This window comes from Patagioenas fasciata, chromosome 6 (assembly GCF_037038585.1).
Source record: "Patagioenas fasciata isolate bPatFas1 chromosome 6, bPatFas1.hap1, whole genome shotgun sequence".
Lineage (NCBI taxonomy): Eukaryota > Metazoa > Chordata > Aves > Columbiformes > Columbidae > Patagioenas > Patagioenas fasciata.
In genome coordinates this window covers 23,453,384-23,478,055 of record NC_092525.1, presented here as the reverse complement: position 1 = coordinate 23,478,055, position 24,672 = coordinate 23,453,384, and the positions used below count along the sequence as shown (strand labels likewise).

The following is a 24,672-nucleotide window of genomic DNA, read 5'->3' as shown; positions in this document are numbered from 1 at the left end:
CACTCTTGTTTTTTTACACATGATGAAATATTTGACCGCAATACAAAAAGACAAGAAAAACAGGATAGACTACCAAAGGTCACACTAGCTATTTTGACACTCTCACATTCACACTAGGATCTTTTATTGCTGCCTCCTGCACCACTTCACTGCTTGATTTCTTTGGAAATTGTCCAACACAAGTACAGCCTATGAGTGCCTTGACTCAGCCCAGCATTGGAGGAGATGGATTCTGTTGGTACAGTGTCTGTTTTCTTTAATGAAATAGCAAGAAAAGTTGAAATAGCAAGAAAAGTTGAAATAGCAAGAAAAGTTGAAATAGCAAGAAAAGTTGAAATAGCAAGAAAAGTTGAAATAGCAAGAAAATGACACCATGCTGTTTCACGTAGGCATGCACTTAAATACAAGAACATGAAGAATATAGCAGGGTTTGTGACAAAGGAGTAATTCTTGCATAAGAGAAGCCAAGCAACTCAGAACTTCCTCATGATGTGAAATCAGTGCAGGAACAGCACTCTACCTTTGACAGAGTGAAAGGGATGAGACTACAGCTGCATTCTTATGAACAATATTTGTTACTGAGAACATCTGCCCTGTATATGATCATAGCAGTCTCAATAGCTTGGCTCTCCCACGGGCTCACCTGGAAGCGCCCTGGACCCTACCGCTGTGCCTAACTCACCTCCAACACCTGCTGCACTTGTCCAGGAAAGCTCTGACAGGGGAGATGCAGCAGCTGCCATGGATGACTGATGACAGTGCCTCCCTATCCTTTTCTTTAAAAGATATCTCTTAGGTCCAATTTGAATAATCCTCCACTACAACAGTTCATGACTTTTTGCCCTCTCCACCATGGATCTGGAGACCAATTTATCTTCCTTCCTGCATGTCCTTATTTGCACACTGTTGTGACCCTACTGAGCCTTCTCTTCTCACGTGGAATAGACCCAGTTAATCGGATCTATGAAAGCATATATTTAATACCCCCCTGGAAGAACAAGCAAGTTCCTATTCCACTTTAGAAACAAAAGTTGTCAAGCTGAGTTCCTAGGGCACAGTCTTTACTTCTGGTGATAACATAAGCTGTAATAGCTCAGGCTCCAGATCTTAGAATGAAACTAGTAGCAAAGAAGCTCTTACCCTAAAATTAAACATTTCTTTGATCTGAAGTTAAAGACAGACCAAACATGGAAATCCAGACTCATTCCTCTCTTCAGGGTCTACATTAGGCAGATGTAAAGGAAGTGTGTTGTTGACATATCCAAAATGAGCCATTAGGAGGAAATAAATTATGCTTCCTGCAACTGTTTCTGGGTCCTGAATTGACGTAGGTGGACTGCCACAGTTCAAATAAAACAGCTGCTCGGGAGGCAGCCGTAAGCAGACAGAGGTCACAGAGATATTGGACAATGCTCTCATTACATTGCTTGCGTATCCCAAAGTCTGCACAGCACTTCACCACTGCACCTCCCGGTCAGCTTGCTCCTGGCTCCTGCCCAGCTCCAACTCTCCCCCATCTCTCCACAGCCTGAGCCATGGCTCCCAAACAACCTCATTTGTCAACACCAGCTCCCCCTTCCAAGCCCACAGACACACCAGCTCTTCCACATCAATACGCTGCCCCTCTGCTGTGCATTTTATCCTACTTGCCTCTTCGTGATTTTTTTTTGTTTTTTTTTGAACTTGGAAACTAGCAGCATTCAGAGTCCAAGGCAACTCCTTGCTGCTTGGTTCTGTTAACAGTAATACTGTTTGGGTGCAAAGGAGAAATTACACGGCAAACCCACAGTCCAGACATGGATGGAGACGGACTGACTTAAGGCACAGACATGGTCACAGCACTTGGCTGCCAAACAGGAATGGGTTTCTGCTGAGGAGACACAGACAGATCCTCGTAATTTGTTTGGCTTCAGATGAATTTTTGCTTTAATTGCAAAAGTGTACATTCCTGTAAACTATGTGGTTTCTCAGTCAAATTCAAATGGGCACTCCAGGGACAGGCAGAAAACCCTGATCAGTACAGGAGCTGCAGAGGGATCAATCGGATAAGCAAGGAATGCTGCCTGCAGCTCCAAACAGGAGGTGAACTGAGCAGTTGCAGCCAGTGTGAATGAGTCTGGCAAACTGACAGCTAACTGAAAACAGCATTTAAACAGGAGGTATTCCCATTTCACATCATTCCCCGGTAAAAGAGGAAAGACCAGGAAAGAGCACAGTAATTGCCAATCACCTACTAACACTGGGAATTTGTGTGTGTTTCAGAAATAAGAAAAACTCTCAAAGTCTTCACAACTGACAAATAAGCTGATGTGTTTGTGAATGCTCGAGATATGCTCACCCACACCAGAAACTTAGTTTGAGATTCCATTGTGGATAGTTCCAAAAAGACACTGTCAAAAAACCCCAAAACATCAGTGGCTGAAGTTTAAAAATGTCTGTGTTTCCCCACACATTTTCAGATAGTTTAAGGATATATTGTTGTTCTAGCTTCAAAAAGTGAAATGTGTGCTTCTCGCATTATAGATAAATGAAATTCAGGGTGAAGGGTGAGATGATAAAGTTTGCTCAAATATTCACGATAGTGAAATCTGAAGGTGACTCTGAAGAGTCACAGAGGGCTCTTGTGGTTCAGGGTAAGTCAAGAGAAAACCAGCAAATTAATTTCAAAATCAGTAAGTGCTATCTAATACAACTTGGGAAGAAAACCTGCCAACATACACGTATGTTAATAGTTATTAAATTAATTGGGAAGGAGAACCCAGTGTTCTTGTGCAGAACACTGAAGACACAAACTCAGCACTCATGAGATATGACAGAGCATTAGGGGAAGGTACACTAGAATTAGAAAGGCAAAGAGAGGGGCAAGGTGAAAAAGTAAAAGCTTAGAAGCTGAGATTAGGTAAAGAAGGATTTTTCATTTTGGAAAGCTTTACTACAGGAGGAGCAGGCAGTAGGCAGACATACAGCTGTAAGTGAAAAGAAGATAAAAAACCAGAGATTATTTATTTCTCATTGCACAAAATCTAGGGGGAACCGATGACATCTTCAGGCAGCAGACTTATAAGAAACAAAAAGACATGTTTTGCCCTACTGCATACTACTACACCAACTGTGGAAGCTCCGATGGAAAACTACAAAGGCCAAAAATACAAGTAGATTTGAAAAAACATTGGACAACAAAATGCAGTCTTCCAAAATCTGTAAACATTAAGCCCATAAACATGACACAACCACTGTAAATCAGAGATTCCTGAAAGTAAAACAGTGCATATGCTGCTGTCTTCTGAAAGCATTCCCCATCAGCTCTTCTCAGGGCTAGAATCAGGGACCAGGTAGGATTGGCTTTGACACTTACAGAAGAGCCCTCTTCCTCAACGTTGTACATTTTCCTGGTTTTCTGGATTTGGTACATACATTTGCCCTTTCCCCTATTAAGCACAGTACTACACTCAGCTTGAATTTTCACTTCCCTATGGCTCCATTATGGCAAGCAAAACTATCTACCTCCTAGAGAAGGGAGGTGTCTCTCGTACATACACAGATGCAAACCTGTTCTCCTGAAAACAGCTACTTTCAGTACAAAACACTTTTGAGATTTTTTTGAAAGATCGAGCTGATACCTGAACAACAATTTTCTCTGTTCCTACTGGAGAGTTAACACCATCTGGTATCTTACCTGGGAGGAGAGCACGGACTGTCGAGTGTTCAGCAGGCTGTATTTCAGAAAGGCCAGCAGGTCTGAAACAGAGAAAACAAGGAGAGATGAAAGAGTAAGTACAAGAGACCACAGAAAAATACAGCAGGAGCTCTTGAGAAGCTCATTGTATTGTGTGTGGTGCCAACTCAGCTGTTCGCAGAGAGGTTGATACCAGGAGCTGAACAGTCATGAGAACACAGCACGAAAAAGCCAATTTTCTGTGAATCAAGCCAAAATATTTTTCATCTCAAGCAGTTCAGCCTGGAAATATCTGCACAGCAACAGAAACTTGGGGGAAACTTCAACAACTGAGAAGCTGGGCTAACAACTCAGGCCTTGCTGCCCACTTTGCAGGGGCTGGGTTGTTCCTCAGGGTACCGCAATTTCAGTAGTCACACTGGGAGCCTCTGAAGGCAAGACTTTGTGTCTTGGCTACTCCTGACATCTAAGGAGCCCAAAATATTTGACAGGCCTTCGTCATTTGTGTTCTCTTCACAACATGGAGATGTTTCTGGTTTGGAGACAGAGGAATTAATATGAGTTGTTCAATGGCAGAAGAAATTCTTCAAAGTAAGGTGGACCACCTCACTCCAGCAGCCCAGGGGCTGCTGTGCTACTGATGCACAAGCAAACTGCATTTTGCAGCTGCAGAGTTTTGGACAAAATCTCAAACCACAGAATGAAGTTTCTTACGTGTGGGAGGAAGATGCCAGAAAACTGTAGGTGTGTAAAGCACGTGAGTGAAATACTAGAAATCTCACCTAGGTCTTCCCTTTATAATAGGGGGTATCAAGTTCCCACTGCCAGGTCTATGAGCAGGTTAAGCTTTGTTTATGCAAGTGCAGATCTGTCTGACTTTAGGACAGGCGGTAAAGAGCAGTGGGAAGGGGGAGAATTCAAATGGCTCATTTTGTGTACGCTGCCTCTTGTTGCCCCAGCAGAACAGGGCCAGTCTCCCCCCCTTTTCCAATTCACTCTGCCCACCACAGTAATTTATTTGATTACATTCACCCACTGGTGATAAACAGACAAGCAGGGAAAGCAGAAGTTCCCCTTTCACAGATAATCCTGAAATCAAATTGGTATAACCACACACCAATTCTTAAACGCCAAATCTCCATAACAGCTACCAGCAAAGCTAAAACACAACAGATTCTTTTCTGTTACTAGGGCATGAGATATGCAGTTCCTTAACACAGCTTCAATACAAATATTCAGAACTTACAGTATAAAATAGAAAACAAGTCTCAGATTTATTTTTAGGACTCCCTAGGCATCTAGACTTTCTGTCTCAGAACCAGTGAAACATAGGAGGACTGAAACTAGAGTTACACCGGAACTTAGAAGCCCTGCATAGTGGTTTTATGACAGCTAAGATATATTTCATCGTACTGGCCACTACCAAAACAGAGAATGGGTGAAATCTCTTTGTGAAAGGAAATCAGGGTAAGTTTTGGCATTGACTTGAACAGGGTCTGGACTTCAGCCCTTACGATGAGAGGCACAGAGAAAGATGCAGAAAAGCAGGCAAGTCGCAGATGATGTTCAGAGGTGATGGATTAGTTGCAGTGGTTTAGCGCAGTACTGAGAATTAAAAAAATTACTTTGTTTTGCTTTGCTTTCTTTAAAGGAGAAAGTATGTGTTCCTTGTTGTGTTTATGTTTGGATAGGACATAATGGCAAGGTAATTTTCATACAGGAACTGAAGTTTCCACAAAACCAAACAATCAAATGCTACTCCCTCCCTGCACACACCCCCCCCCCCGCCCCATTGTTTGGTTTTTTTTAATTTTAACTTTCTGTGAAGAAAATTATGAAGCAAAGTTTTGGTCAGGTCCCTAATTTCTAACTGAATATTCCACTTTCTTGAACTATAATGCAGCTGTTTCATTTCAAGGCAATATTAGATAATGCAGAGCTACACTTCCCTTGCAGTCTGGAAAAAGTTACTCTTACTAGGCTCTTTGGAGGAATGTATGTCTTTGTAATGTTAAATGAATTTCTGATTAAACCAAGCCCTGTATAATGCTGCAGGAGCCAAAATTAGTAGAGAGTACTCAGCTGGGAGATCAGCCCCCAAGACAGACTGTATCAAAGGTTAAGACGCCAGCAGTATGGTCAGAAGCGGTACGACTCATGAGCTAATATACTCTTGGAAAAATTGCACTGAATAGTGAACTAGTAGGAAAAACGGAAATCTGTAACTCAGTTTTTTAAACCAAACTATTTTGACCCGGGAAAATGTAAAAGATATATCAATGTTTTAAAATACACTTTTTCCTGACATGTTTCAGTCTTACAATAACATTTCCAAGTTTTGTCTTGATTTGGAAATTCAGAATTTTGCTCAGCTTATTCTGTGATTTTGCAAGCCATTGCGATGGACAGACACTAAACAAGAAACGCATGGCCTCTTTGAACCCGCCTAAACCTCTCTGACCTGTCTCTTGGGAAAAGAATAAGAAGTCTCTCCTGGGGTTAACATATTTACTAATTCAAGGCAATCAAGTCATTTTGGTTTTTAATAGAAGCACTTCCGGGATGTATTTATTCCGGTTACAGAAAAAAGTGAAATGCTTTCCTGTCTAGACAGTAGTGCTGTGCCTATGAGTAGCTACTTGTGATGGCTCAGAAGCAGACAAAACTTTCTGCACTGCCAATTCACCTGACTGTGCAACTCTTCTGAGAAATCTCAGGCAGCTTTTTCCAATTAGGACAGCCTTGCAGCCTTATTTGGACTAAAATCTACAGGACTGCTGGGCTACATTGTTAAAGACTATCAATACTTTTCATTTTCTTCCTTCACAAAAATTATGGAGACTTTGAAGCAAACACTCACCTGTCAGCGGGTTTGCTCTGGACAGAGGCATAATCTAAGACTAAAGGTAAAGTGGAACAGCAGTGGTGCCCATCTTCTCTGTGACAACTTGGCAGCTAGACCACCTGCTGACAAAGATCAGATCTCTAAATGTGCCTGAGCCTGAAAAATCAGTGGAGGTACTTTACGTGTTTACAGATGTTGGGATTCTAACCTTACAACTGTGAATTCAAACCATGCTAATTAGAGCAAGCTGAGAACATGGCTTATCCATCTCAGGACAGACAATTGGCTAAAGCAATATCTGCATTTACAGTCAAACCAAATGTTAAAACCAACAGGCCTGCCAGACTGTCCCATTCAAGCAAATGAGGATGCTGCAAACATAGACCTGAAACAGGAGGATACAAGTGCCCGTGATTTGGTTTGCTGGCAAGCGACAGGCACACTGGGGAGCAGACACAGGCAATCCACCCTCTCCTGGGGAAATGGCAAAGGTCTTGGTTCTAAGCCTGGAGAAGGCCCCTCAGTCCCAGTGCTCAAGAGATAAGAGGACTGTGTGGTAAGAGAAGAGCCAATAAGTGATATTAGTCGTAAGTTATTTTGCTTAGTCCCTCACTTCTTCCGGATGAGTGGTGACACCACTGGAAATAGTCTCCTTTCAAAAGAAAAAACCTTGAGTCAGAAGAATTAAATAATTTCCATCTAGTTAAAAACTTTCAGATGTGATGGGTAACAGTTGAATCAAAGGATATCCTGTACCTACAGTCATTAGGAAGATTAACCACAATCACAGTGACTGAAACCTTCCAGGCTATCCCCAGAACTTCTTGTTGTGCAAACTGGAAGACAAAGTCTCTTTCCCCATACCACCCATGTCATTTTCCATGGTGGTGGTGTTCAAGATGAGGCTGAACACAGGAGCTAATTAACAAGCTGTGACGAAAGAAGATGTGTCCTCCCAACACTGCCACTCTCCCAGAACCAGGAGGCAGCGGGTGGCAAAGTCCTAGATCACCTTGGAAAGGACAACAACCCAACAAGGGTACAAGAGGAGTAGAGAAAAATGAAATACATTCTGATGTCCCAAAAACTACTTCCAACCAAAGACAGAATTATCCAGCTAGTTCACAGACCCTGCAGCTGCACTAATTACCACAGGGAGCTCCTGCTCCTGCCACAGGAGCACAAGGTGACATGGCTCACTGCACCTACTTGCTCCAGAAAACCAGACTGGTAGGAAACAAGGCCAGCCTGAGAAGGGAGTTTGAGGCTATCCTCGATGTTTTGGGATGCTGGGCTTCACACAGAGAGTTCTCAAAACATGTCAATACAGTCTTTTTTTGACTTCCACACAAACCAATAAGAAGGTGAAACAGGTTTCAACCCTCATTCTGCCTTACCCCTTCTGAAAAACCTCAGTTGAGTCAGAATGAGTCATTGTGCCTCTGCCCACTCATATGCTAAAAAAGAAAAAAAAAAAAAAAAAACACACCCAAAAAGAACAGATATTATTGTGTTCTCTGTAGAGATTAAGTATAGTGCAATAGTTTCAGGTTCTGAGGAAACAAAATGAAAAGCATCAACTAGCAATAGACTCTGAATGTTGGAATAAGAACAAGGCTGGAATAAGACCATACAGGTGAAGAGCAGGTTGTACAACTCAACAGGGATCCTTCTGCCATTGCTGGCCTGACTGCTGGACTCCAGCTCTATTTTGGACAGTCTGTAACCCATACACAGGACAGACTGACAATACTCCTAAAGAAACTATTCTGTCCAAGAAAATAATCTCAAATCATTACCACACAGTAGCAGCCCTAAAGAATCAAAGTGATGTGGTTTTAGCTGTCCTCTATCTCTGACAAGATAAGCAGCAGTAATTTCATGTAGCAAGAGCTGGATTTAATTGACCAGACCATTGCAGAAATGGACAATATCACAACAAGCTCTACAGACAAGCAGAATTAACTGAAGTCTGTTTTCTACCACTGTCTTTAAGACTAGTGGTTAGCAGAAATAGATAGAGTTAGGACCCAGAAAGTAAGTCATCAAGAATCATCATCATTATAAACCACTGCTGACCAGAGCAACCAGAAAATATAATCTAAACATCTGCAACATTTGAGAAGAAAACTGAAGAGGGAGAAAATACAAGGTCCTAAGCAGCCAGCACCTGCCACGGTTAACAGAAATGCTAAGGAGAGGATGACCTAAGACCTCTAGGGATGATAGGCAGGGAATTTCAGCAAAACATGAACAAAATACTACATTAAGTGAGGTAGGAAGTGATACAAGACTGTAAAGTTTACTTCTAACGTGTTTTTGCTGAACAGGTAGGTAAGAATCTGTGTTACCAACTCCAGTGAGCTGATCACAAATTTTACTATGTCTGAAATAAATACATTTGTTAAGTCCCAGCTGCAAGAATCAGAGATGCTGTAATGATACAGCAAAACTCTAGAAAACAGGGTGAAGCAAGTACAAACTAGAAGACCAGACATTAAAACAAAATAAAAAATTCCAAGTGAACTGCTAAAAAGAAAAAAAAATTATACTTTAAGGAAATCCCTTTGCTTTGGACTCCATACAATGGTATTTAAATATGATTTTGCCCATACATTTCTATTCACACCCTATAGAAAACTTAAAACACAGACTTCATTCCTAATTGTTGAAGAAAGCAAAGAGCTGCTAATACACTTCTCTCGGGCCTGGGTTAGAGCAGCTTTACTGCTTCAGAGAAGGAAAGAGCTGTGGACAGAGGCTTGGACAAAGAGAGCAAAGAAGAACAAAGACCCTAACAGCAATATAGTTTCTTGTGGGAAACTTGAGAAAAGAGAAAGACAGATGAGAGAACGTGGGACAGAGGGCGGACAACCTAACAGGAACCAGCCTACAGTTTGTCTGGAAACACTTAGAAAATAAGACAATCAGAAAAACAAACAAGCAGCACAAGATCCAAAACAATGTGCTAAGCCCAACACAGAAGCCTCATTGACCATGTAAGATCAAACACACAAGGGTGGAAAGGATGAAGACAGAGCCATGTTCCCTCATGGAGACAGAGGTCTTTCTGAACAAGAAAAGACAGCTTCTTTGGACATGTCCCTTGATCAGAGGAAGGAGACCCATCAAGGATGTGGCTTGGGCACACTCTGAGAGCCTGGAGCACCAGCCTGTTCTTCCCTCCTCTCCTATGACTTCCAGAGTTTACTACTGGAGGAATTGCACCCACACCAGTAGGAAGGGGCAGCACTGAGGAAGCGATAGATGAAGGTGGAGTCTGTCCTTGTCAGACAGTTTGGGGACAAGAGCTTCACTCAGCACTTCATGGGTTAAGCCCCACATAGCCTGCACAAGGAAACCATTGTGCTTCTGCTGCAGACAACTGAAAACTTGCTCATACTGTCTTGGAGGGATGAATCATGCAGAGAGAAACTCTGGCAAGCAACATGAGGAAGGAGCATCACAGAGTTCCCAATACAAGCAAGCAAGATTCTGGTAAATAAGAGATGACATGGCCTTACAGGCTGTCTAGCAAGAGCATCCATCTGGAGAGACTGTCCAGCATAACTTCTCAGGTGTGCCGTGAATCCCCTAATTGAGTTTGCGTAGCTTTTTATGTTTGATGCACCAGGCAGCCATCAGGGAAACAAAAGCATTTCTGTTTCACCTGTTTAGTACAGCACTCCTAGCTATGCAGTCCTGCCTCTAGAGCATGAGCCTGGTGCCATGACCCAGCACTATTGGCTTCAGGGTAGAAGCAAACAGCTTCCACAAAGGCTGAAAAGGAATTTGTGACCTACTATGGTCTCCTCAAAATGAGGAGTGAGGGAGTGGAGCTAGACCAGGCATTGAAGAGACTGTAGCCCATATTCAGTTTGTCTGCTGGGGAACCCACTTTCCACAAGGCCAGGGAAAGGGCAGAACAGACTTACAAAGTAATCACTATCACAATGGCTAAATCAGAGTTCAGCTTTCCTGGCAAGGTTTCCGAGAAGAAGCCCTAGAGGTTCTTAAACCCAGGGAAAAGGAGACATGAGGCATGACTTCAGACACTCTTCCCAGACATTGTGCCTGGCTCAGGGACAAATGGCCCAGGCAAGCATAACTATACAAAGAATAAGAAATAAATGTTGTCTGGCCAAGCTTCCCAGCAAGGTCACCGTCTCTCATTTCTTCCAACATTAGCTTAGATCTCAGGAAGGCAAAACCCTGGATATTTCCAGGCACCTAGAAAAACTGAGGAGCATGTTCTCTCCGTGTTGCGCATGAATAGCTCACATCCTCTCACGTATCATCAGCAGAACTGAGTGTGGTATTCCCAACACAACCATGCCTCACAATGCAGAAAGCTCCCCAAGCTGTATCTCATGTCTAGATTATTAAGTGAGCCTGAAATCATGGTTCTTACTCACGTAGCTTTCTGAAATATTAATGCTTATTAGTATATCGCTGTTCATCTCAGAAACAAAACCTCCAAGACTGTTAGTGCCCTGGTAAGGAGCCCTTGCCTTTTCCATTGAGAATTAGGGTGTTTGGGGATTCTTTGGGTTTTCTTTGTAAAGCTTCAGAATACATTAAAAAACTCCCATGATACAAACCTGCTATCTTTCTGCTTTTACCAGCAGAAGCATCCAGAAGTTGTGTGCCTGCTCTCAGTGCAGAATACGTGTGCCAGTCACACTCGCTCATTTCCACACAACTGTGACGCATCTGGGGTGTGCTTGTTCCCAAAGACACATGACGCATTCAAAATATCGTTCCTCAGTACCTGCTTTACGTTGAGTAGTTAATTTCCAAATAAATGGTTTTATCATTCACATAGGCCCTTGGTAGCTGATGAAATAATTAAATGCTGAGCATGGCTTTCACCTGAATTTCTGTTGGTCTTAAAGAGGAACTCTGTTAAATGAAATTAGCAACCTATGAAAATGCAGGCATGATAAAACTGCCCTCTAGTGGGAAAGCCCCAATCGCATCTGCAGCCAATGTACAGAGGAGGTTTTGGGGGGTTCATGGCACATCTCTGAGCCTCAGGGGCTGCTGGATCAGATAGCAGTTTCAACCTGCTAAACTGTTCCTGCATCTGGCTTGGCTGAGGCTGCAGCCTCTGAGGGGCCACCTGCTGCATTCCCAGTACAGCCACGCCAGTGTCACCAGAGATAACTCCACTTGGGCTTTTTCAGCCAGTTCCTTCCAATACTGCCATTCACCGGAGCCTGCTGAGGACATCCACTGTCAGCTGGCACCACCTGTCCATTGGGGAAAAAAGACTTAATGGAAGCAAACTGAAAAAAGATGGGTAAATATCACTGGCAGACAACTTAGCATTATTCAAAAACCTGTCATACACATGATGCTCGCACTTGGCCAGTATCAGGGCTGAACGCACAGCAACAGTGAAAGCTGAAGCCCTAGAGGCCAAGAAGTCTTCCCAGCTCCCCATCCACAGAGATGCCATCATGCTGTACCAAAGAGTCAAGTACACCCACAAGCCCCACTCTTCTCCTGCCACATGCACTAGGCAGTCCAGCACCTTAAAGATCTTCATGGTGTTATCCCTTTTTGCAGCACAGCAGGGTAGGGCTTGATCTAAGGATGGAGATGTGTGCCCAGCATCTCCTTTACTAGAGGAATTACGTGACAGCTAGGTTTCAGGAGGTCTATAAGAAGGAGAAAACAATGCTCCTTATCAAAAGAAAATGAAATCCAGATAATTGTCTCAACAGCAAAAACTTATTACAGACAGGCTGTAAACAGGAATAGAGAAATTACAGCACAGGAACTGATTGTGCAATGGTTATTACATCAGCCTCCTACTTCCAAATGTACCTTACCCATCTTTAATTTTCAAGGCAAAAATGCTGAATTTTGGGGTGACTATGCACTGTTTTTCCAAGGATACAACCTTTTTTTCTGCCCAGAAATGCCGTCTGTCAGGCCAGATTCATGACATATGCTCAAATCAACTTCCCTCCACCCCTGAAGGCACATACCCAGGGGTTCACACACTTTCCAGCTGTATCCAACTCACTCCTCCTACTTCATGCTCAGATGTGAAGGCCAGACACATGGAGAAATACGGTGGTCCTCTTTAGTCCATGGAAGATATGTGCTCAGATTACACCTGGCTTTTCATTAAGAAAACCTCACACTCAAGGCATTTTCCATGGTTTTGTCCTCCAGGAAACTCAGTTATTAGCTCCATTGCCCTCACTGCTGTGACCTTCTCAGAGTCCCCAGCTGTGCTTTTAGCCAAATGACTCCAGAGATTAACCAGCTTGTCTCTCTTCAGTAGTCCCACCCCTAGCCTTTCCTAGAGCCACAGACAAAGCTGTTAGAGCTGCCACAGAATTGCAGCCCTTGTTTTCACCAGTCATACCATCTCCTTGCAGGGATCATTGCCTGTCTCTTTCCAAAAAAGTTAGTTATTTTCAGCACTAATTACTCAATGTAGTCAGGACCCTCATGTCTCTCCACCTTACTGAAATAAGAAAAGCTTTAATAACTCACTGCCCTTTACATTCTTGTTTGCTTTATCTACAACAAGAGACAACTCTCCTTGCACTCTTTCTTGCCACAGATTTAGAGATGCAACACACAGCTTCCCCTAAAGTGCTGCCTGTCCCCACGGAGAAAGGCTCAATCACTGCGCTCTCACACATGGTACAAAACAAGCTGTACTGTGCTCTCATGGCCACATCTCACAGCTGCACCTTGCAAATGCTAATGTGTTCATATCCATTCCCTGTGCCTGTGGCCTGTGGCACAACCACACTGTGACATACGAGTTTGTCGCAGGGCCTCAGGGTAGGAAGATGGAGACTTTGAGCCCTTGGAGTAGAGTCTGTCAAACATGCTCTACACCAGGTCATTCACATCCCTTCAGCAACCTCTGCAGTCCAACATTATTCAATTAACCTTATTCCACCAAAACCACATCCAGCCGAGGTAGAGACAAAGAAGGGATGAAATAGGTGCAGGGTCTAAAACTGGGTTGCACTGGTACAACACGAGATTGCAGCGTCTGTTCCTCTGCCCTTGTGCAGGGATGCATGCAGAAATTAGAGTATATTCTTGGCAACATGAGTCAGCCCAGTAATGTTCCTACTGCCATTAGTTGCTGTATTTAAACTCTGACCTCACATTTAAATATAACGACTACAATAATGTGACACCATCCACTCTGGTCCCATCTGCCTGTACAGCAAAGTGAGCTCAGACCACCAGGGCCCCATGTGCCCTGGTCCTTCAGACATCCCCAAGAAACCTCTCTCCCCGGCCCAGAGCACCAACAGGGCAGTATTTGCTGATCTTTCACCCCTGGATGATGATCCCAGTTTGGACCCTGCTTATTATTTCCACCCCACAGGATCTGAAGGCTTTGGCCAAGACACCACACAGATTCACAGGCTTTCTGACAGAATTTGATTCCTGAGCAGGACCGCCTCCTACCCATGGTTTGTTTATAGAGCATTAGGCCAGACAGATAAAGACCCACCACAACTCTTTCCCATAAGCAGGATGTGGATCTGTAATGTCATCCTGAACAGCATTCCTCCCTTTCTACAAAAGCCTGGGACTAGCACATACGATTCTGCTAAAGGGCTTGCACATATAAGCTCTCACCTTAAACTAAAATAGCTAGTGAAGGAAAGCACCTACAGAAAGACTAGTTTCATACTGACTGAACCTTGCAGTTGAATTCAGTATTCTGCAGGCTAATTCAAGGCTTTCTGCTTGCCTTTTTTTTCCCTCCAAGTTTATAAAAATTTTCTCTTTTCTACTTCCAGAAACATATCTGCAGGTTGTGCCAGTAATTCCTTACTCATGAAGATGGTAGGGGGGCATGGACTTTTAGCATTAATCTTAGAAAGAAAATGCTTAACTCACTGACTTGGACAATTTTTCATTTTTTGTCTTTGGAGCTTCAGCTCTATCACCTCCGTATGCCACCATAGTAACAAATATTCACAAAGTGGTATCAGTTGAACACGTATTTTTAAATTGTTAGGTTTACTTTTCAAGTTGTGGTTTCCTTTGATCCTGATGACATTGAGAGCCCTTTTGGGAGAAATCTAGAACTAGCCTCCAAAATAATTCAAAACCTGATACGGCCAAACTACACATGACAATTCAGGCATTCAGATCCAAAGGTGCTTTGCCTTAGGCTACTGTCTACAGCTGTAGAAACTGCCAGTTTCGCAGGGTTATATTACAAAGTCAACAGACTTTTCTTATTTGAGCATTTATTTTTCCCATGCATGTGAAACAACTGTTTTTCAATGACACCAGAGGAGATCCATAAGGTCTCTGCAAGTACTTCCCTGCCTACCTTGTGCTCTTAAGAGTAGCTTCTGCTCTCCAGTACTGTAGCATGCAGAAGTTCTACGAAGGGAAAAAACTTGCATAACAGAAGATGTGCAAACTAAAGCCTCCGCTTTTTCCTCAGCTCAGACTTTAGTCTTCTATTACCAGCTTCAAAATTACACTGACAATGAAGAAGGAAGAGCTGAAGGTTTAACTTTGCTTCCGGCTTTGTCTGACATTTGTGATTTTACAATAAAATTTGGACTAAGATATTTCAGGTTTTACTCTCATATACATTTAAAATTTAATTGCAGAAACAGTTGCCTGATCCACAAGGGAACAATATGCTTTGAAAGATAAAGGTTTCAGAATATCCTTTCTCCAACAATGAAGACAGACTGATCTGACATGTTATTTCTTATTAGAGAGTTTTGCTTTGCCAAGGTGATAGCTGTTTGTCTCAAATTATGACCTAGAAGCATTCAATCCAGTTAACACATCTCAACTGAAATGCATACTTAGTTACTAAATAAACCAGACTAAGTCTATTTACTGCACTGATTTGAAGAGAGGAGGTGTTACCAGCAGTTCTTCACTTAGCAGATACCCTGTGTGAGCTCCCATCCACCCCACCAAGCCCACTGTCCCCCTCCAACATGTCTGCACAGGAGAGGGATGGGAGAGAAAGCACCAAGTGCTCATAAGGATTCACCAAAACCCTTCTGGACCCAATGGCAGCAGCTGTTTTTCCCCCTTCCCCAAATGCAGCATGTGCCAAGGGACCTAGGACAACATAGACATCCAGGGAATGTAACCAAATGAGTGATGGACTAGAAGAAAATAGAAAACATAGACTTCATTGTGACTCCAACACCCAGCTCTAAGTCATTTTGAAACTCTTCTATACCACAGTGGGTAACTCCTCTGTGTTGGCAGAGTGGCTTGGCCTACCCTATCAGAGCAAGGTGCTGTATTCTTTACATATTAGTGTTCACTGGTTTGGGGATCACCACTGCACATCAAGCTTGCCTTTATTGCTTAGCTTCTCCCTGTAATATCTACATGTGGCAGGGCATAAATACCACAATGGGGAAGATTGTGTGTGGGGAACGGCCAGTACCAGTAAGACGCAGACACACAAAAGCAAACATCGTCCTCTCTCTGAAAGCTGTATCTGAAGGGAGGGCAGGGAAGACTGGAGGAGCAGCTACCAAATGGACTGGAAATCCCCTCAAGTTCCTGGTCCAGAAGCGGGACAGCATATAGTGAAAATGCACTGATAAGACAGAGGCCTGCTTTAAAAGGGAGATTCCCTTGTCTTCCCTGGGATTTTAATCACATTGTATGGCTGGGCAGAAAGGATGACGTTAAGCAACAGCAAATTGTAGTTATAAACCCACTTTCATTCAGAACCTGATGAGTTGCAAGTCAGCCTCCTATTGTTGCTTTTCCTGTTGGCACCCTTGAAAATCCACTCCAAAGCAAGGATCCCCTCCCCAGCTCTCTGACCTCTGTTCCCAGAGCTGAGAAATGTGATGGATGAGGGCATTTCTTTCACCTTTCCTTTTAGCAAAAGGGCAGAAGCAACAAGAAGTGCTACCACCAGCAGTAAGGCACTGATTGTCAAATTATTCCATGTCACCAATGTCAATCGATAGGAAGAGATAGCAGCAGGTCAGACACAGCAAGGTATCAGCACAAAACCAGCAAGCAGAGATATCAGCACTTAACCAAAGATATTGCCACGCAACTGACAGCAAACACATACACTGGCCAAGCAAGGAGCAGCATAAATAGGAGGATGTAATAACAGGGAGTAAAAAAGCAGAAGTCAAGCTAAGCATGTTGCTCAGAGAACTGCTACACAGTAGTAATTTTTGTCAAGCAAAAGTGAGGTTTCAGCGAGGGCATGTAAACTCTGAAACTGCAGGAATAAGGGAGGTGAAGAGAATATTATTTTGCTCTCCCCATTAAGTGTATCTTCTGTAAAAGGTCTGACGGAGAAAGGGAGGGTTTTTTCATGGTCTTGAAGTTGGTTTCAAAAATAAGTATTTGCTCATTTGGAGTAGTTCTGCAAACCTCAGGAGATCTTGCAGTCTGACTAAGGGATATGCAACTCTCAGGTGGATAGTTTCATTAGTTTGCAGAACTGGTACAGGTCCTGAGAGGGAGAAAAGAGGTTCAGTAACAGGAGTTTCCAAGGTTAGGGGTTTTTTTTTCTTCTTTTCTTCTTCTTCTTTCTGAGAATCCATATGAGGAGAAAGAGCTGTGGCAAGGATGGGAGGACTTCCTTACCTAAAGCATACTAACCACTTGTGAGAGCATGCAATTAATAACCCATTAGCAGAGGTGTGGCTCTCCCTTAAAGCAACCTGCTCAAAGCATTCCATGACTGTCAAGGAAGAGGAAGGAAGATGAACCATTTATCGCCTGACACAGGAAAAGAAGAAGAGTGATGCATCCCTATCTGCTCCTGCAACACATCCCAACAGGCAGATCCTCTCTCATTCTCCCAGCCACCTTCCAAAAGTAAGAACACCCCAAACAGGAAAGTTCAGTAGTGCCAGTAACCATGAAATCTTGCCTGAAACCTGAAGCTATAATGATATTCTGCTTTGGAGTCATGTGGCTGTGTGAGAGCTGTCAGATTCATCAGAAATAAAACAATGACCACTCTGCAGGTCACAAAAATAAATGTTGTTATTTAGGGGAGGGAGGGATTTGTTATAAAACAGCTTGTACCAATTTGGATTACATGTCACCAGCCAACAGTCCATGCAGCTTTAAGATGCAGCAGTTACACATCCACCTTCAAAATGAACCATCTAACAGTGCAAACACCACTGCCTCTCAATCCTTCTGGAAGGGGCATGTCGATTTTTCTGGGATTTCCCTTGGAACTACCCTTGGCTACTACAAATATTGTCAGCAACATTTCCAAAAGTCATTAGCGCATTTGAATATTTCACTTTCTCCTTGTCTCTGCTGGAGACATCACAGTGAAGCTGATTTCCTAAAGGTATACCACTCAGCACTGTTTGGAAATGAACTCCCTTTCAAGTGTTCTCACTTGGGCACCCATTATCAGACGTGTAAAAAGACGTTGCTCTATCACTGGCATAAAGATTAGATCCAGGGAAAACCAACCACGAGTAGGACAGTCCTAAACACTCACTAAATTGAAATGGAATTTTTGCACATTTGCAGTTAAGCACAAACAAAAGTGTTTTGCTGAACCGGTGCATTATGGCCCAATGCAATAAAGAATATGCTCAAAAGTCATCATTATAATGTCTTAGTCTTGTACTCTGCTTAACACAACCAGAGAATTTTAGCAAGTGTTCCCTGTATTTACACTTCCCACACAGGAATTCCTCCTCCTATTTGCTATTGATTCATCCTATCTGATTTTTAATTCCACGAAATGATACCAGCATTAAGAAGAGAAAATCCCTACATTATTTTCATCCGTCTGCAGGATAAAAATGCACAGAAGAAATGAAAGTCTGTTGCTTAGCAGTGAAAATACTTCAATGAAGATTTGCCACACATGACAAAACTCCTGCTAACATCAGCAGGACTGCATTGAGGCAGTAACCAGAACATCAGGCTGGTGCAGTGACGTGGGAAGGAATTAGGAACATGCTCTTCCCTTTCCACAGTTAATGGATTAGACACATGCACATCACAGACACCTGCAGCATCCTCAATATGCTGGGGCTGGAGTTGCCCTATTTCCTAACCTGATGGCAGGAAAAGGAATGGCTCAGCATCCCCTGCGTCACAGAAGAGCCAGGAAATAACCGTTACACCTCTTTCAGAGAACCTCACAGAAAGGCACTACTCAGAGACCAAACTGGCTTTCTAGAATGCAGTGGAATTGAACTGCCTTTTCTCCTGCTATGTTTTCTTTCTAGTCATTACCATCCCCCTTCCCATTCCTTCTCTTTCCAAACCGTAGCCAATTTCTGACATTTAAACAGCACAGATTGGGCAGCTCCCTTAATAAGGTGAGACATACAGCCTAAAAGAAGTAAAGCAGTTTTAAGCAACAGCTTTCAGAGCAGCACCGGGCTCTGTGTTTTCCCCTCTGCATCAGTGTTTGTCCTCCTTACTGCTCCCTTGTTACCCCTCACAAGTAACAGGCGTATCTATCTCTATAGACCCCTCTCAGGCCCAACTCAGCCCCCATGCCCTAATCTCCTGTCTCTCAGAGGTGTGTCTTCCTTGCCCCATCTTTTCACTCTCAAAAAAAAAGAAAAAAAAAGAGGGGGGAGGGAGGCAAATGAAAAAATTCTTTTCTATCACATGCCAGATAATCTGTTCCTGCCTCTCTCTATCCCCAGCATTTAGTGGGCTCTGCCTCACTTTTCCCTCGTCACCTGTCTGCTTTGCAAACTCCCTACAACTCTGGTGCTTATTTCACTCACCACATTCCTCCAAGGCAAGCCTGGCCTTGTTTAGAATGCGCCAAGTTACACACCAAGATTAGGGGTAACCTGTAACATTTCTACACAAAGCCAACTCAAATACATGGGAGTGACAGGCTGGATCCCCAGCTACTTTACATCAAATGGACACTGCTAAATAGCATGGCATCTGTGTCAGTGAAGTCTAGTTCACAGTAAGTCCAGCTGGCAAGAAGAGCATAATGAATGCTAAATTTAGGTGTACCATGGTCTTATCTGGGTCACAGGAAGTAAAGATCACACAGAAGTATATACTATGAGAAATGTGTGCAGGGGAAGAAGGTCAAATTTCCTGATTCATGCTTTGCAAAAATGTCAACAGAAGGTTGTCCTCAAGTGTCAGTACCAGAGCAGCTATCACTTTCTTTCTGGGTGTTTGCTTACTCACTTCTAGATGCTTGAAGGATAATTGCTTAAAAGCTGCTGCTGCATCATTAATGCGATCTGGGGAAGTTTCTTATTGCACCCTGGAGACAGGCATCCACCAAAGCCAGGACTGTACCAGCACATGTATGGCAAGTCCCAGGGAAGTTCCTGTGACTGTGTAGGCTTGCACAGGCTGTTTCAGTAGGAAGTCCACAGCAAGTTGTTGAGCATGTTAGTTACAGGGTTACCTCACAAACACAAAACGTTATAGATGCTCGTTTTCACATATCAACTCCCCAGGCCGCCCTTCTCAGCCTGCCTTACAGGTGTCAAACAACTCCCTGATCCAAAGTTGTTTCCTCTGTCTGATCAGGGTGGAAAGTGAGGCTCCCAACACAGTTGCTAAAAGAGAGAAGGCAGCCTGTACTGACTTTACCTGTACTGACTTCATGGCACTCCTGAGCAATTCCTGTGCTCCTGAAAATGTTATTCTAATTGAAAAGAGCCTCGCAAGGTGGGCTGATAAAAGTTTTAGACTTCTACCCCTGAGAAGACTACAGGAAAGAAATCACACAATAGTGCTGCCAACAAACATACAGGTAATTCTGACCCAGGCCCCATTACAGGGACCTAACCTGAAGAGCATCCCAAAAGGCCCAGAAAAAAATCCATTTTGCATGGGTGTGAGTGATAATAGCAGACATGAGATGCCAGAGAAGAAGGGTCTTGAGCTGTACAAAAAGAGGTGAGTGGAAATCCAGGCAATCAAGATATCTGTCTGGCAGTGAGGGTCTGCATGTCTGTGGTTAATTGAGCACAGGGCTGGATTCTACAAGTTCCTGGAGCTCTTTCATCCCATGTCAGCCTGTTCACAAAAATCAAGATTACACAGAATGAAGCTGTCATTTCTGCTTGAATGTCTAGTAAGGACAAAAAGCCCTGTGTTTTTGAAACTTGAGCTCAGCTTTCAGTTCATTTATTTCTACCTAGATCACTTAAAGACTGTGCAGCTGCTCAAGGAAGCCCTCATTAGGGAACAGTGAGGCAGCACAGCACTTCCCAGAGTCCTTCCTGTTGACCGCTGATTTATTTTAAATACTCCAGTTTGGGGCTTTTTGTTTGGTTGGGTTTTTTGTTCAGTTGTTTGTGTGTGGGGTTTTTGTGTTCTCTTGTTATAGGGCTAGTTTTGCTTTATTAAGTGCAGCCTAAGAAATTCAGGTAAGGTATGAGCACCACCTATTAAAAAAAGCACAAATTGTCCTCTGCAAAGCAAGAAGATTTCTAGCTAAACAGCAGCACTTAGACACAGATTTACAAAGCAGGCTGAAGTCCCACAGCTCCTGTCTACCTGCTGCCGGGTTCCCTGCAGACACACCGCCACCAGCATCACAGAGGACAAGGTCTTGGCATAGTGAAAGGAATGATGCAAGATTTATTGCAGAATGAGGATCTATATCAAGGCTGCTATATCAAGGATTTTAAACTGAAACTCTGCAAGAGATCTAAGATCCTCCTTCTGCAAGATAAACGTCAACTTCAGGTTGAGAACAACAAAAAACAATCTCCATGCAGAACTCAGCAGTTTCCCTAAGGTTAGGCAATTTGTAGTGGTCAGTGATGAAGACCATAACTTGGGGTAGATGAAGCGTGTGCTTGATTCAGTCCAGAGACACATATATTTGGATACACATACCAGTCTGTTCACCTAGTTCTTCTGCTCTCACAGGGAAAGAATTGCCAAAATCTTTTCCATTGCCTTTGCACCTTCCAGCCAATAATCTAAAACCACATTAGAAAACCCAAAACCTCTATCCAGTAGGATGAACAGATTTTAGCACCCTAGAAACTGAAAGAAAGAAAAAAAAATTACTTGGACCAGACACATTAGCAAAACTACAGGGCAACAAGTAATAAATGCAGTTTCATTTGTTTTAAGCCCAGCAGCCTAAGATCGTCAGAACAGCAGGCAGCACACATGGCCACATCCACAGCTGGTGGGTTTGACTTGATAATATGCTGTAACCCACAGGCCATGCCAATCCCTGCAAATCAGAGATGGGAGTGTTCCCATCACCTGGTGCTGGATACCTGCACTCCACACACATCACTTGATCCTGACAAGGTGCAAAGCCCAGTTTCCAAAGAGGTACAGGCACTTTCCTCAGGCACCAGACATGGCATCTAAATGAAAAGGACAGGGTTTAAATGACCAGGTACAGCAGGCTGCCACATACAGTGCATCATGTTTTATGAGCATGCATGCCTGTAAATAAATGAGTGTGTTACGGTGAGCCTTACACCTCCTTACACTACAACAAAATGTGGAGGGAGAAAAAGTAAAATATTTCCCTGATGCCATCACTTTGAAAAACTGGTGACACTACCAGGTGATGCTGCTCTCCAAAAAGGCTGCTGACACCAAGGTATTCTTTACATTGCCAGACTTGTCACACTGCAGAGTTGATGTAGCTACACTGGTTTCCCTGCTGAATCACTGCATCTCACATTGCAGTGGGAAGAATCCCCACAGCTGGAGCAGCATATGTGCCTCTTGATATCACAGATGCAGCTGAAGGGTGAGTGTTACCATTGGGGCACAGAACGGGGATTTTACACGGCCACAAAGAAGAAAGTAAGTTCGGTAAATGAACTATTCAATTAAAAGGAAAATTACCATGACAAAGGTCAAATATTACTACCTCACTTATTTTTCCCCACCCCTCCACTCCCCCAACCCACTTCCTTCCTCTCCTCCCCCATCTATCACCCCAGCTAACACGAGTCCAGGTAACAGGCAGATTAAAAATATGTATTTGTTGCTATCTGCATTAGTAGGTGGCAGTGCCAGATTCTGCATCAAACTTGGGACTGCTAAAACTGAAAGAACCACTAGTTCAAGGTGTAAGCAGGGATGATGTGGCTGGGATGTTAAAGTAATATGTGAAAATAAAAGGAGGTGGTGGCTCAAGTTGAAAAGTTGGCAGTTTAGTTGAGAGGTCACTATAGAGAAGATCTCTAACTCTGTCTGTTTCAATTTGTTAGGACTGGTCAGTTTAGACACGAGAAGAAGCTAATAAGCCAATAAGCTTAGAGAAGGATCAAGATTAAAACTGACCACACAGAAAAGCATCTGATGGAATGCTAGAATATATATAAGGCTAAAATGATCTCTTTCCTATGGCCTTGTTGAAGACTAGTGCTGTGGCCACTGCTGAAAACTGTATAACTGCTTCTGTTTATGTTTCACCACTTCTAGTAGTATTGCTGGGGAAATCTCTGAGCTGAATCAAGGAGCAACAAATACTGTGGCGAAGGCAGGGAATTCTGAAATGCAAACACAGAGCACTCAGCCAGATCAACCCCCCGCCAGATGTCTCTCTCCATGTTGGCTTGGCAGGCTACCCACATGTCATAGTAGGTGATCCATGAAAAACCCACTTAGACTTCAAATTACTACAACTGTCCTATCTCCTGAACACTGCTAAATCAGAAGGATGCCTGCCAATGTCTGAGTGCACTGCTTTCTGTGGCTTCATCTTGGAAGTCACCCATAAATCAGTTCAGGCAGTCAGCAGGAATTCACAGATTACTGTAGATAATGCTACCAAACCATTAAGGTTGAGAAATATGGTTGCATAAGTGCTTTATGAGAATTTTTTTTTTAATTTACAATCAGGCTGCATTCGAAGACCTCAAAAGACATTATCTCAATTTACATTATATAACAACAGGCTGGCTAATTCCTTCTTTAAGCTCTAGTTTCATGGTTTAATCAAAGTTTTTCCTCTAGAATATGATACACTTTGATTTAAAGTCTTAAAAAGACAAAAAAGTCAGATTAGCCTATCTAATTTGCCTCCATGATCAGCTGCTCTCTGATAGAAGTGTCTTAATTCCAGACAAAATTTGCCTAATCTCCAAACAAATTATCGTTTTATCTTTTGGTCTTTAAGCTGCTAAATTGTTTTCTTGGAAGAATGATAAACGTTCAAAATCTGCACTTGGAAAGGCTGGAAGACTTACAAAAAGCTCATCCCACTGAGATCACATCTTTTGGAGCTTTACTAAACAAATGCAATCTGGATATTTTCCATTTTTTTTTTTTCCCTCCCATGTACTGTAATTCCCTTTGTCCAAACCAAGCATCAAACAGCATAAAGCCATAAAGGAGAGTAATACCTGAGGTCTCCTAATACTTCTTGCATGTTACCACTTCTCATCTGTCTTTCCTTACACCAGGGTGCATTCTGAGGCTCACTGAGCTCATTACAGAATGAATTCTCCTCCTGATAGCATATATTCCAAGTATATGCTGATACACAGTGTCCTAATTAAAATGTGAGAGAAATCTGTTTCCACTAACATATCATAGAAGAAGCTACATCAAAAGCACATGACTAAAAGAAAGTTTACCAGAATATAAAAGACTAAAAAAGTGCCAGAATACTGCACTTCACTATTTTAACAATGGGCTATGAGATGAAAACTGGTTAAATGCAAAATGGGAGGCCATATCTCTAAGACAGGCATGACACATGCTAGCCCAACACCTGATGGGGCTAGCTAGTTCTCAAATATTTGCATAGCTTTTGATAGGCAGGCCAGAAAGGAATAAAGACTGGTTTTCTGTTTGTTTGCTGGCCAAACATGAAGGCCGACATGAATAAAACTTTTTGAGACTTAGAAAAAGGCTCAGTTCCATGGACAATTTCATCCAAAGCAATTAATTCATCTCTCTTAAGACGTTCTCACCCCTGTAGCTTTATCATAAGAAAGCCACTGCCATATGTTTGGTTTTATATTTAGAATACAACATGTTTAGGACTGCCAAAATGGCTCAGTATCAAAAATAACTGCAACATAGAGCTGCAACAATTTCCACATATATGACAGCCAAAATACTTCATCTGGACTGTTCCGACAAGTAGCATTATTCAGAATCTACTATAGTGGCCAGTCATCATAACAATTATTAGTTCTGAATAAAAATTGCTCATCAGTCCTGA

At 42.8% G+C, this 24,672-nt stretch overlaps 1 long non-coding RNA gene across 1 annotated transcript in view; it reads right to left on the bottom strand.

The window, feature by feature from the left end:
• Window positions 1-3,741, bottom strand: part of LOC139828215 (uncharacterized) — a 76,547-nt gene extending 72,806 nt beyond the window's left edge. The window contains exon 1 of the long non-coding RNA XR_011739588.1: window positions 3,677-3,741. This is a non-coding gene — a long non-coding RNA (uncharacterized lncRNA). The remainder of the gene's footprint in view (window positions 1-3,676) is intronic.
• Window positions 3,742-24,672: the final 20,931 nt, after the last annotated feature.